The sequence below is a fragment of the Bos javanicus genome, chromosome 8 (assembly GCF_032452875.1).
Source record: "Bos javanicus breed banteng chromosome 8, ARS-OSU_banteng_1.0, whole genome shotgun sequence".
Classification (NCBI taxonomy): Eukaryota; Metazoa; Chordata; class Mammalia; order Artiodactyla; family Bovidae; genus Bos; species Bos javanicus.
Window position 1 is genome coordinate 6,469,780 of NC_083875.1, and position 13,965 is coordinate 6,483,744.

The following is a 13,965-nucleotide window of genomic DNA, read 5'->3' on the forward strand; positions in this document are numbered from 1 at the left end:
TCCATTTTCTCAGATCCTCTCCTTTCCGGGGAAGGATCTGGGCCCTGCAGGCCCCTGGAGCGCGAAGGCGGCGGCTACGGCGCGGAGGGCTCTGCGCGGCGGCCGTGGGAGCTCCCGGACAGCGGCGGCGGCGTCGGCGGCGGCAGTTCTCCGGTACTGGACGCCGTAAGGGGAGGAAGCGGATTTTCCCAGCAAGATCTCCATGTACAGCTACATCTTTAGGGCCGCTCGGGTTAATATATGTCGTCAGAGGCTCCTCACGCCAATCCCGGGGCGGCGGGGGCGGCGCCTCGCGCTCTCCGCAATAAAACTTTTTGATGTTCTTGTTGCTAATTGCCGAGGTCCTCGTCCAGGATTGGCTGCCCCTTCATAACCAGAAGATAATTAAAACGAGGGTGGGGGGAACAGGGTTAAAAAAACTTTTTTATCAGCCGGAGGTTAATGCAAGTGTTTAACAGATGCTTCACTATTAAATATTTTCCCCCCAGGTCTCAAATACTGAAGAATCTTAAACCAGGTACGGTATTATTCCACTTTCTTTTCTGGTTAAAAAAAAGGAAGCAGATATTGCTTTTCGAAGTGTTTTGTAGGTAACAGAGGCAAGAGCAGAGCAGCAGGCGCAGTTCTGTGCTGGGCGGGAGAGAGGCAGAGGGCGGCGGCCCCCCTCCCAACCACCCCCCGGGAGGTGCGTCTCCGGCCGGCCGAGGCGGGCGCGGGGCGCAGGGCAAGGCTGCGGCTTTGACCTGGGCACAGACTGGAAACGCGCGTCTCTGCGTCGCTGGACTTACCCACCTCGTTACCCAGGCCAGGGCCCTCTTGGGGAGCTTGTGTTATAGTGGCTACTTTTGGAAATCGTGGTGAAGACCCCGGGACCAACGGTCAAGATTGTAAATACTCTTATTTCGATGTTCTGCAGGGACGCCAGCCCTAGCGCAGACCTTGGGCGGTTTCAAAGCGCAGGGCACCTCGATTCCCCGAATTTGTTGTGTGGCCGGTATCGGTGTTCCCCAGGTTTAACTAGCCTGTCTGGTAAGTAACTGAATATTTTTTACAGCGTGTTCAGAGCTTATTTTTCAGTTTTTATGAACAAACATATAAATACATCTCCGCATTCCTACCTCTCCCATAAAAGCGGGCATGTGTGGAAAGCAGGTTTAGTTATCGGAGGGGAACCATTAAACACCAGTTTAAGAGGCAGGCCGGGAGGACGGCTCGTGGATGTTTAGACTGCTGGCCTTGGTGATCTTGAACACATTAGAACGGAAAATGGATCTCCACTTGTAAGTCACCGGGCCGCAGGGCACCGGGACCGCGGCGCCCGAGTGGCTTCAGCCGTTTTGAGAAGAGGTTGGGGATTGGGGAGGGGGGTGGACGATGGCAGGAGCTGAAATGATCCCGGGGGTTGGCCGGCAGCCTTGGACCGAGGCTGATGTGGAGCTGAAGATTCCGCCCGAAGGGTTGGTGTGGAAAAGAGTGTCAACAGGAGCCCAAGGGCCGTAAATTAGAGGGAGCCCACGCGGGGTGTGCCTGCGCCAGCACGGGCGCTGCGGCCTGGGACTCGCTGCTGGGCCTTGCCAGGCTCTACCGGAGGAGACCAAGCACCCCACGGTGGGCTTCGTCCCAGGGAGGCAGGCAGAGTCAGGCCCCAGGCTGCAGAGTCCCATTCCAAGGACTTGGTAAGGACAGTCCTTTGCTTGCGTGCTGCCCACTCTTTGGTGGGTACAGGCTTGGGGATGGAAGGCCTGGTCTGCAGGAATAGAGGGCAGGGTTTGGGGGTACCCAGAGCCCTGGGCACAGCTTTGACAAACATGTTTTAGGTTTTCTGTGGCCAGGCTGTAGGAGAAGAAAAGGAACCCAGAGGGGGCTGTAGAAAGTTGGCTGAGCGTCACCACGAGGGCCCATCCTGTCCCTTCAGCAAAGGGTCAGTTTTCTGGGATGCCCCCAGCAGAGGTCTTGAAACCGAGAATAGGGGTGGGGAGTGGCTAAAACCAGGTATGCTGGGCCCTTGGGGCTCAGAACAAAAAGCCACCTAGAGCTTCGAACCTCCACCTTAGGCAGGTCTGCAGTTTGGAGCACAAGGACAGTCTTTTAAAGACCTTGTTCTTCAAGGAAAGAAGATGGGTAGTGTGGTCAGGGTCCGGTCTGCATTTTCACCGGAAAGGTAAACCCTGAATGTGTAAATACTGGTAGTTCAATTCTCTGACATTTGATACATTAAAATAAAGAAGTCTGTTTATAAAAACACATCTAGGCCTTGAGAGCAGATAGACAAAAGTAAGGTGATTGCACCCAGATAAAAAAAACACAGGCTTTCCGGCCAGAGGGAGTTTGGGAAATTGAAAGGAGGCGGAAGAGGCCAGGCAGAGGGCTGAGCTGGGGATTGAGGTGCAGTGTCTACCAGGGATGAGTGGCCTTCGTGGCAAAGGCATCTGGACTCGCCACTTCCAGCCTTCCTCGTGCTCTTTTAATCGAAACAAACAAAAAAATGGACAAAACCCCTCATGGTCCCAGAGAGCCTGGCAAGTGATAAAAGACATGGACAACATGGGACAGGAAAAAAAAGTCGTAAAAGATGCTAATCTGAACCTCGGTCCTCCCTGACAGTGTCATTATCAGTTAATTAATGTGATCCAAGGGTCCAGGACTTCATGAATCTCAGAAAGCCAAAATGCAGAGGCGTATGGCCCTGGAAGCAGGGGACAAGTGGGAGAACTCTAGGATCCCAAAGGGGCTGAGTTCCACTCTGGGTATACAGCCAAGTGAGTCCACTTTTTTCTCTCCGTCTCTCTTTGGGACTTTTTGCTGCTTCTCTGGTGGGCTGCTAGATTACTCTGCTGCCGTGAAAAGCTGTGAGGCAAAGATGCCACGTCAGATGTGCCCCCAGTTTAGACGCCTCGTGCCTTCTGGGGCACTAGTGATGGAGATGATGGTAGTGGTGGTGATGGATGGGCAGTGGGAGAAGAAAGGTAGGAGGCAGAAGTTCCTGGTTTCCTGGTCCAGACCCCATCCTGGGGTATTCTACGGTAGCCTCTGGTGTTCTGCTCTGGGAAAGGGGACACATGCTCCAGGGGCTCCCGAGCAGCTAAGAAGTTGCTGGCTTGGGGCCGCCTGGGTTGCCTGTAGGAGGAATCCTGCAAAGGTGAGGGTGTGCTAACTACTTGCCTTCCTCTGAGGCCCTGAGCTAAGATGCAGCCAGTCTTTCCAAGGTGGGGAGACCAATTCATGGGTTGGGGGGACAGCCCTGATTTTGGGGGAATGTTTGAGATCCTTGTAACTGATGATATACGCACCGAGCTGCACATCACAACTGCCTTCTTCAGCTAAGCAGACAGAACTGGGGTCCAACATTTATTTTGGGCCTGTGTCTCTTGTCTCTTTTCCCCTCACTCCCACCCCCTTGCCTAGAAAAGGGTCCAAGGGCACAGGGTTGGCGGGGGGAGGGCACTGATGCCCTGGCAAACATTCTGGGCTTGTGAGATATTACTTTAAAAATCAATCTGCTTTAAACTAAATATTTTCTTAAAAACTTCAGTCTGTTTTAAGGGAGAATACAGATCTTTTCAAGGTATTTATTATTTCAAAGGCAAGGGCAGTTTGTATCTTGTGTTTTGCTCATGAGAACTCAAAATAAACTGGACCTGAAAAGAACCAGGCCGGAGGGCCATAAACACACATTTTATGTTTACGGGAATTATGGCTCAATTCCCCTCAGTGTTTTTCAAGTCTCGTTTTACCTTATTTTCCTAACCGACGTAGTAGAAGTGACTCTGGGCATTCCTGTTAATCTCTATAATGCTATTATGGGAGGGGAACCTCAGAACATGCCAAGAACCCCAGAAAGAACATCCAACCCAGAAGATGGGAGAAAAAAACAATGTATTCTTGAAGGTGTCCCCCCCCCCCCCCCGGCCTCACCTGTCTAAGGGTGCTGCTTCTTCTGACACCCTGACTGCTTTGCATTTCTGTCCCTCCAAGGGTGTGGTTGCATGGTGCATACTAGCCACTTAGCCCCAGACCCAACCACTAGAACAAGGCGCATTGTCCAAATGGTGGGCAAGAGTCCCCCTCTAATAGGGAGGGGCTTGTGGTCCCCACCTTCTGGTTTACCTTTTGGCAAGTAACAGTGGGCCCAGAAACGTGGTGGTGCTCCTGGTACACATTTCCAAAGTGGAATCACGTTTGCTCAGACTCATGTCTGTTTGAGAAACGAAGGGCAGGAAGGGCTGCCCTTGGCTCCTTTCAGGTTTCATTTCTTCTGAGCGTTTTCTTGTTGAGTTTTGGGGCGGGGATGGCGTATCTGGTGAGGGTGCCCTCATCCCTCCTCTTTTCCATCCGAGCAGAGAGCAGAGCTATGCAGACGGGGCAGGAGAGGCTGCTGCAGCTGCAGTGCCAACTGTGGTGGGGCTCATGGCTTCTTGTTGATTAGGAAACAGTTAAGTCAGTGGAGAAAATTGGAACTTGCTGGGTGTTTGTAAATCCCCCCCTTCTCTCTCTCTTTCCTCTCCCTCTCTCTTTACCTCCTCCCCCTTCTCTCTTTTCCTCCTTACTAATTTGTCTGCCAGCAATGCTTGGATTTATAAGGTTTTTTGGTGTCACAGAAGCTGAAAGAGATGAAGAGCAAGATACTGTTTCATCCTTAAGTCAGATTCTTTAAGAAAAATATTTTTAATTGATATATAATTGACATATAACATTGTGTACAATACTTAAGATGGACACTGTACAGGAAACGTCTGAATGCCCACTATATAGACAGTGGGAATTGCATCTTTTCCAAATAATCTCTGACTAGATCTTCATATGAACTGGCAAGTGTGCTGATGCTCTGGAGGGTCTTTATTGATCGGGGGAACTCAGTCCTTTGCTGGGTACCCACATTTGCCCACGTTTGTCTGTAAAGCTAAATTCCTTACTCAGACTGAAGGGAACAAAAGATAATGCACGTGAATGGGGCTCCCTCCAGGCTGCATGATGTATAAGTGGGAAGTGTTATTAATGAAATTCTGGTGATCCAAAGAAGTACGACAGATTTGATCTTTGCTAGTCTGTAAATAGAGGTGGAGGTGAGAGCAAAAGTGGTGTAAGAAAATACACCGCACAGGATTTATGTTAACTGCTCATTCACATTCTTGTTTCAATCACATCACCTACACATACAAGCAATATATTCTTCCAAGCCGGGAGGAAAGCTGTCGACATTCAGAAGAGGAAGTAATTGTAATTTTGCATACACACTCGAAGGGAACGGTAAAGAATAGACTTCAACTAGTCTGCCAGACAGTCTGGGGTTCAGAATAAAATTTGAAAGCAAATGTCAGTTTAACATTCGGGGCTTTGGACAAACCACTTATGTGACTGAAGGATCTGTTAGCAGCCCCAGTGCATTCCCAGTGCTAACTGCAGTATGGCTCGCATTCCTAGGAAGTCCTGTTCTGAAGCCTCCTTTGCAAGTTCATAAAGAGATTTCTGGCAGTTTCTTCCAAACCCTTGCTTCTTTCTTCCAGGGCCTTTGCTTCTAGGCGAGGGCTCACCATGATGGCTGAGTTTCAGGTTAACAAAAAGAAACCGTTTTATCGTCAATATTAATGGCAAACCTCGATTTTTACAAGGCTTGGGTTTAGCAGATCAAAAGCAGCTTGGCTTAATTTCTCAATATTCTCTGGAGCTTAGACAATTAACTGCAATTTTCCTCCTAATGAAATGACACAGAAAAAGTTAGTGATCGAAAACGTTGAAAGTAGTCTTTCAGCAGCGTTCTTCTTTTTTTAAAAAAATACCAGTGTACAACATATCAGAATCTAAAACACTTGTCCACTGAAGCTGAGCTGTGGTTTGAAGGAAGCCTCTTTAAGAAAATGTGTGGGCAGAGTGTCTTCACTTGCAATGCCACGAGCCTGTTCAGCTCTGCATTCCTTGCTTGCCTTTTTGGATCCAGCAGACTGAGGTCTCCCTGGTAATTTGGGTACACCGAGTCTCCAGTTAATGACAGATAATCAGCCTTTGGGTCATTCGGTCATTCTCCTATTACAAACCCCTCCTGCTCTCTCTGATCTCCTTTCAAACTAAATTTCACACAAACAAATAAAGCAAGACAGGGACAAGTTCTTTTAAAAAAAGAGAGAGAAGGAGAAATATTAGAAACTCCTGATACAGAACGCCAGGCTAGGAAACGCAAGCTAAAAGAGGATAGAAAAGAACATCTTATCCAAATGAACATGTTGTGTACAAAACATTAAAGGAAAAGGCTCTGGTTTCTGTTAAAGTGACAGAAAATTAAAATAAAAATAATTGCAGGCAGAAAAGTTATAAACAGAGAAGGCAGGGTGCTTGCTGGAAATGCGCAGCACAAGGAGGCGAATTTGTTGTTACAGATTATACATCTGCCTCGTGACTGGAGAGGTGCGACTTAGTTCCATTTTCCAGAAGAGAACGCTTTTCTTTTTAATACTTGTGTGAGTGCCCACTTAAGTCAACACAGGCCAAAACCTCGAGGAACGATAAAATGGAATTGCATTCTGCTTTGCAAAACATCCAACTTCAAACGAAGGAATTGGTTGCATGCAGAAAAAGCAGAATTCCATTCAGAAAACACTGAGCAGCTCCACTGGACGCCTGTGACTGATGCTTTTTTGTTTTGCTGACAGAAAGCGCACATCATTCTGGGAGAAGTACCACCGAAACCAGTTCTCCCTGCCCCTCGAGGGTCTCCATTTTCCCAGTCCACCTCTGCCTGGGACTCCAGAAAGACAAACTTCCGATGCGCCAAGGTACATCTCTGACCAGATTCCTCGGGAAAAACTGGGAATGTGTGGCACTAATAGCCCTGGGGAGAGTGCCCCAATGCCATGTTCCTGCTGGGCCTGCTCCTAACAGGCCCTGCTGGCCCAAGTCCAGGCCTCCTGAAGGGTCAAAGTCTTGCCTCTGGTGTCACCTGCAAGCCCTAGATTTTCAGTCCTAAGGGAGACTGAAACTTTGGCTCAGGACTTGATTAACTCACATTCTCTACGTTAGAGGGGCAGCCGGGGATCAACAGGTGGTGACCCCCACATTGTCCCCAGCTGTAGGTCTGGCACCCCTTGACTTGCCAGCAGAGCTGGCAAACAACTTATCTCTCTCCCATGTTAAAGAATCCACACTTCCTGGTTTCTTCTAGACCCAGCGTAAATGCCACCTCCTCCAGGAAGCCTTTCCAGGTTTGGCTTCCCTCCTTTCTGCTCCAGCAAATCAGGTCTCCCTTCTGAACTCTGTTCTGGTACCCAACCCTCCCCCCACCTCCCCCCCTCATCTTCTCTCTGGTAGCTCTCCGGGCACACACCTTTCTCCTTCTGTGACTGTGGGTTCCCTGAGAACCCAGTCAAGCCACTGAATCCAGTGTGTGCTTAAACAGCTGTGTAAAGGATGAGTTTCGCGTATCCCAATGGCAATCGGATTGCAATTTTCTTTGTTTTGAAAGCGACCAGAGCTAGTGCCGGAGGCGGACATCGTCTCGCAGGGAACCGACCTCATCACCAAGTCCTTGGGAGAAGCGGGGAGAAAGCTGCTTGGATGGACCGCGCATCCAAGGGCTCCGGGACGCCGGCGTGGGATGGAGAAGAGGGGGACCAGCCTGGCCTGGCCTCCCCTGGGCCCTCCACCTCCTGAGCTGCCAAGCCAGAGCCCGCTGGGCGGGCACAGGCTCCCAAAGGACTGGTTTTCTCTAAGCCTTGGTGTCCGCATCTGAGCAATGGGGTATTGAAGCTGGCTGCGAGGATGCGCTCGGAGTTGAATGAGACCAAGGCGCGCACGGGGCTGGACGCTGAACACACGGGCTTTTTCTACGCACAATAAATGTGTGTGTGTGTTTTCTCTTCCCGCCTCTTGAGTGTCTAGCCTTCCCTTTCAGCCGCCTGGGACCCCCAGTTGGGGGTTTTGTCGGAGGGCGCCGCGGGGCCTCGGGGCCGAGGGGAGGAGGGAGATGCGGGCGCGGGCGGAGTTCAGGCCGCGGCCGCCGGGGAGCTCGCCGCGCGGGGCGGGACCGGACGGATCCCTGCTCCTGCTCCTACCCTCTCTGGGCTCCAGGGCTTTTGCCTGAAGCGGGTAGGAAGGGGTTAAAGGCGCCCCTCCCCCTCCCCCGCCCGCGCCCTCCCGCCCCAGCTCTTTCTTCCCGAAGTCTCATTAGGGAACCCTCCGCGCTATTTTCAACATTTCCTCAATCAAGGGCCTTTAAATAGAGCTGCACAAACAAATTGGCGGCAAAAGCGTAGATCTTGTCACGATTGAGACCGACCCAATATTTCAGCCTTGTTTGCTTTGCAATTACGGACAGGCTTTTGGCTACGGTGCCACCGGGGCAAATCGGCCGCCGCCCGCTTTCTCTCGGCACCCGGCGGCGGAGGAAGGACCCGCGGAGCCGGCGCGGGGCGAGGAGAATGCGGGGAGGGGGCCGGGGCTGCAGGGCCGAGCTCTGGGGCTTTTCCTTCCCGGTGGAGCGGCTGGGGCGCACGCGGTGTTAACGCGCCGGACAGTGCACACGTGGATTCCAGTGTCTCCACTTGCCCAGCTTCCTTTCTCCCCTCTTCCGCTCCACTTTTTTGCATCCCATCCAGTTTTCCTCCTGCACTTCTAGGCGGTTACCGGATTTCCCTCTCTCTCTCTCTCTCTCTCTCTCTCTCTCTCTCTCTCTCGCTAGCCTACTCGGTCCCGTTTTCCTTGGCCACTTATTCTGGTTTGATTTTGTGCGCAAAGTCACTTTAGCTCGGCTGCAGGAGGATGAGGCTCCGAGGCCTTTGGCGGTGCTCCCGGGGGCGTGGGGCCGCCCACCCCTTCTTCAACCTGCGCCTTGGGCCACAGCGGGCCAGCGAGCTGGTCTCAGCAGAACAGTAGTTAACTCGAATCAGGTCCTAAGCCTGATATTTCACAGACAATTAAATCTTGGCTGCTGTTTCATAAAATTGTAATATTTACCCCTGTTTTATACCGAGGAGCACTTTTAAAGTCAAAAACAAATACTACATTTCCAAAGGAAAATATGATAATAAATCTCTTTTTTATGGATTCTCTCTGCATAAGTGGAAACCACATGATTTAACTCCTGGACACCACCACCCCCGCCCCCGCCCCACTGCCCCCAATTCAGGCGCAGCTGAAGTTACACAGATACCGGCTTTTAATACACATTCTCCGTGTTGGGGGGGAGGTACCTGCGTTTGTCACGTTCAGTATAGTTTCCAAGGTTTCACATCCCATCCTAACCCGTGTAGCTGAGTGCAACAGGGATTATAATATAATTAGGTCTGTGTTGTGAGGTCCATTTTCACCGAGATTCTAGAAAGATGGGCATGCCAGGCAATTAATCCGTAGCTTCATACTACTTTCTAAATGACTACCCTTTTCCTACCCCTGTCCAGGTGAGAAAGTTGAGGCTGAGAAATAGTTTTATAAAACTCTGAGGTACATGTTAAAATATGCTTCTGTATTATTTAAAAATGCATAAGACTCTACATTTATTTGCGAGTGGTTATAAAAGAAATTCATAGCTGTTCTTGCCAATTAATCTCTTTTATGCTCTATTTTTTTGTTGTTGTTGTTTATAACCATACCTTCCTTCTTCAAAATTAATTTCCTATAGTCATGTTTTGGTTTTCGACTTTATTGAAAGGAAACTTCAGAAATGAAGGTTTCATGAAATTGTGTGATGCAAAGTCACAGAATAATGTTTCAAGTCCATGAGTTATGCACACCCACATGCATATCTCATGCAATTTTCTATCTGAGATTGCTTTAGTATTTCTAGAAGAAACACAAAGCATTAGCTAGAAAGGGTACCATTTCATAAGAATTCTTCCTTCACCAGAAGAATTGGTCTGACATATTATTCAGTGCACAAATTATATTACTTTCATGTGTGTTAATCTGTTTGGTATTAAAACTGCTAGCGTCTTTTAACCATTAACATGTTTTACCACTCCACTTTCAAATTCGTGATCTCAGATAATTATAAAGATTTTGATGTTAATCCCACATTAAGTGAACAACTATGAAAATACCCTGAGAGCATTATTATACTTACATAAATGCCAGCGAACATAATTGTACAGGGAACACAATTACTTTTTTATCTGCCATTATCCTATGGGGATATGCATTCACTTCTTTCTTAATCAGAGCAGTTTTCAATGACTTTTTAACACAGCATTTTTTCAACACAACATTTTGCATTGCCTACAAACCACAAGCAACTTTGTCCTGACAGATACATGTGTTTCTTTCATTGTTATTCATTAGCTTCTTTGCAAACTCACTAAAATAGAATAATATAAAAATATAAATAATTATTAGACTCTACATATTTATTTGGTTTAGCTAATGTTATTAAAATAAAAAACATGTGCCTGGCATATAAATGTTTCTTTAAGAATTCTTTTTTGGATGCATAGTTATTATTTTTTAAACCAACTCAGACTTTCAAGTACTGACTTTTTGCTTCTAAACAGGCATTGCATTGTTTTAAACAGTAGCTCCTGGAACAGTACTACCCTTTCGTATTTTAGACTTCCAAACAATTGGAATTGGATAAATACTTTCAGCTGGGAGCACTTTCCTAATACCTTTGTAGGTAACACGAGTCCCTCCTTGTGCTGGGTGACCAACAGCGCACTGGACATTCAGATTCTACCCTTTGCAGCCCCCACCAGAAAATGGAGTTTTCCTCTAAGATGGCTGTGGTCCATCTAAAAAAAAAAATTCTATGAAGATGTAAAATCAGAGAAAATGAGTGAGTGATTTTTCTCATGACAGTTATGAAGTGATGGCTTAAAGAGAGATACAAAAGACAAGACAGGAGGAATGCAGAAACATAAAATCTGAAAAAGAAAAGTTTCCTTTGGCAAGGTCTGGCTTTCTCTATAAACAGAAAAGGCATAAGTTGCATCCACATAACCAAATAGGTTGGGTTTTGTTTTTGGTTTTTCAAATCCGTGATTTCTAAGATAGATTTTTCACTGAGTGAAGAAGCCCCCAAGAATGGAGGTAAATTCTTGGTATAGAAAATTCTAGCTGTCTTGATTTTTTTTTTTTTTGAATGTGAACCATTTTTAAAGTCTTTATTGATTTTGTCACAATTGGTTCTGCTTTATGTTTTGGTTTTGTGGCCAAGAGGCTTATGGGGTCTTAGCTACCTGTCCAGTGATCAAACCCTCAACCCTTGTATTGGAAGGCGAAGTCCTGTCTACTGGACCACCAAGGGAAGTCCCACTATTTAATTTTTAATATTGGGTTAAAATATAAGGATCTTTAACTCACTATACCACTGTTTTTTCCCCTAAATGAATGCATTTTGTCACAACTGGTGTCAAAAAGCATTTCTTTCCCCCCTCAAATTGGTGTAAAACTGGAGTAATAAAGTATATCCATGAGATGATTTCCATAAATTCCTACTTGTGGAGAAAAAGGTGAAAAAAAAAAAAAAAAAAAAAACCTTTACAGGAAGAAACCAGGCACCTTTGACTGTTATTAATCTGAGATAAAAAAGCAAGAAACTGCCTCCTTACATTCCCAGTAACTCTTTGTGCTTTTCCAAACATTGTTAAGTTCTCTGTATCTTTTGCTGTTCAAGATGATGTCAGCAATAAAATTACAGAATCTAATCAAGTGGTTATTTTTGCTTTATTACAAATATAAATTATATGTGGGCTGTTGAAGTGCTTTTTCTTTGCTGAATTTTTCTTTTTTCAGATAGAGTGATGTTTAATGAAGTGTTTATAAGGATAAATATGATAGTTTATCAGGGATAAAATAGCCACATCAAGAAAATAGCATTTGAGTCCACGTGGTGTAGACTGTGCTTTGTAAATGTAGTGTTTTTAAAATCACAAAAAGATAACATTGGAGAACTCAAGTATCCTTAATGTACACAGGCAGGAACTATCTGATATGTGGAAATAACTAGATCACATCCTGAATTTTTCTCATTGCCTTGAATTCCAGGGGGTTTAACTTATAATCTCAGATACATCTGGGCAAATAGGAAGCCAGATTCATTTTATTGTATTATTATTTATACCCTGCTTCATGTTATTTACAGCAGTCTTTTTTCAAGGATTGATACGATAAAATTTTCACAAAATCTGTTTATAAAAATAGCTCCTATAAATATAATTCTAATTTATTTGGTTTATTACAATGTCAGTGAAGTACTCCTCTAAATATCTGATCCCAGGATGAAGCAAAGTCACATTTGGAATGAGACTAGTTTTAGAAATTAAGTTTGAATACGTTGTAAAGAAATATTATTAATAATACATACAAATAAAACCTATTATTATGCATGTAAGGTAGCATAATATAGTGATTAAGACTGAGTCTCTGGAGTTGTAGGCAGACCCTTTATTTTTTTAAACTCTTTGGCCACACCCCTCAGCATGTGGGATCTTAGATTCCCCACCACGGATTGAACCCATGCCCCTTGCGTTTGAAGCTCAGAGTCTTAACCACTGGAATACCAGGTAAGTCCCTGGAGGCACAAAATTGCATGTTGACTAGAGCAGCTGTCAGCATATGATCTTGAGAAAATTAGTGAACCATTATTAGCTTCAGTTACTCCATCTGGTACAAGGTGGATAAAACTTGTGAGATGATTATATGAGGCTCTTAACTGAGGGTCTGGCATACAGTAAATGCTTAATAAGCACTAGGTAAAGCCATACAACATTAAAGAGTGGCATGCCAAGTACCTTCCTGAAAGTCATGGAATGTGGGAGTGTTGACAGCCCATGGACTTCACAGAGATTTGTGTGAGGGGTCTGCACTGGCTTCCAGACCTCAAGGTTGACAGGGTGAAGGTAAAGACTTTTGTCTGTCTTTAGAGGCTCTAGAAAGGTATGAGGAGGTGGTCTTATCGAGAGCACCCGTCAAACTAGCAGAGGAGATCTACCTTAATGCCATCTTGGCCACGTGTGGTAGTCTACTGCTGTCTAAACTGGGGAAAACGAAACCTTGAAGAAGTCAGATACCCTAACTCAATGGTCTCCTGCCTGTTTGAGTTGTGCACCCCAAGAGTAAAACATGTACATTTATTGGCAAATCATGTATCTGTACTACTTTACTGACATCATATGTACATTATGCTGCTTTTGCTAAGTCGCTTCAGTCTTGTCCGACTCTGTGCGACCCCATAGACAGCAGCCCACCAGGCTCTCCGGTCCCTGGGATTCTCCAGGCAAGAACACTGGAGTGGGTTGCCATTTCCTTCTCCAATGCATGAAAGACAAAAGTGAAAGTGAAGTCGCTCGTCGTGTCCGACTCTTAGGGACCCCATGGACTGCAGCCTACCAGGCTCCTCTGTCTATGGGATTTTCCAGGCAAGAGTACTGGAGTGGGGTGCCATTGCCATCTCCGTTATATACATTATAAACCCATACAAAAGCTAAGGGTTTCCCACGTGGCTCAGTGATAAAGAATCAGCTTACCAATGTAGGAGACACAGGAGATGCGGGTTCTATCGCTGGGTTGGGAAGATCCCCTGGAGAAGGAAATGGCAACCCACTCCAGTATTCTTGCCTGGGAAATCCCATGGACAGAGGAATCTGGCAGTCTACAGTCCACAGGGTTGAAAAAGAGTCGGACAAAACTGAGCACAGTCTTCTCTTACAAAAGCTAAACTAAGAAAGAGCAAGATAAAGTAAACAATAGGTTTAAATATTTTAAGGTGAGATTGAACCTTACAGCTGTGGTTGAAAATCTACGTTTTAAATAGTCTTGGTGATTTACTGTTGGATTCATGTTGTCTGTGCTTGCCTTGTTTCATAGCTTTAGGACTGAAGTGCTTAACACAGAGAAAGAGCAGTATCAATTCTCTCATTTTCTCCTTGATATTTTATGCCTATGTACTTTGAATTCAGAGAATGCAATGGCACCCCACTCCGGTACTCTTGCCTGGAAAATCCCATGGATGGAGGAGCCTGGTGGGCTGCAGTCCATGGGGTTGCT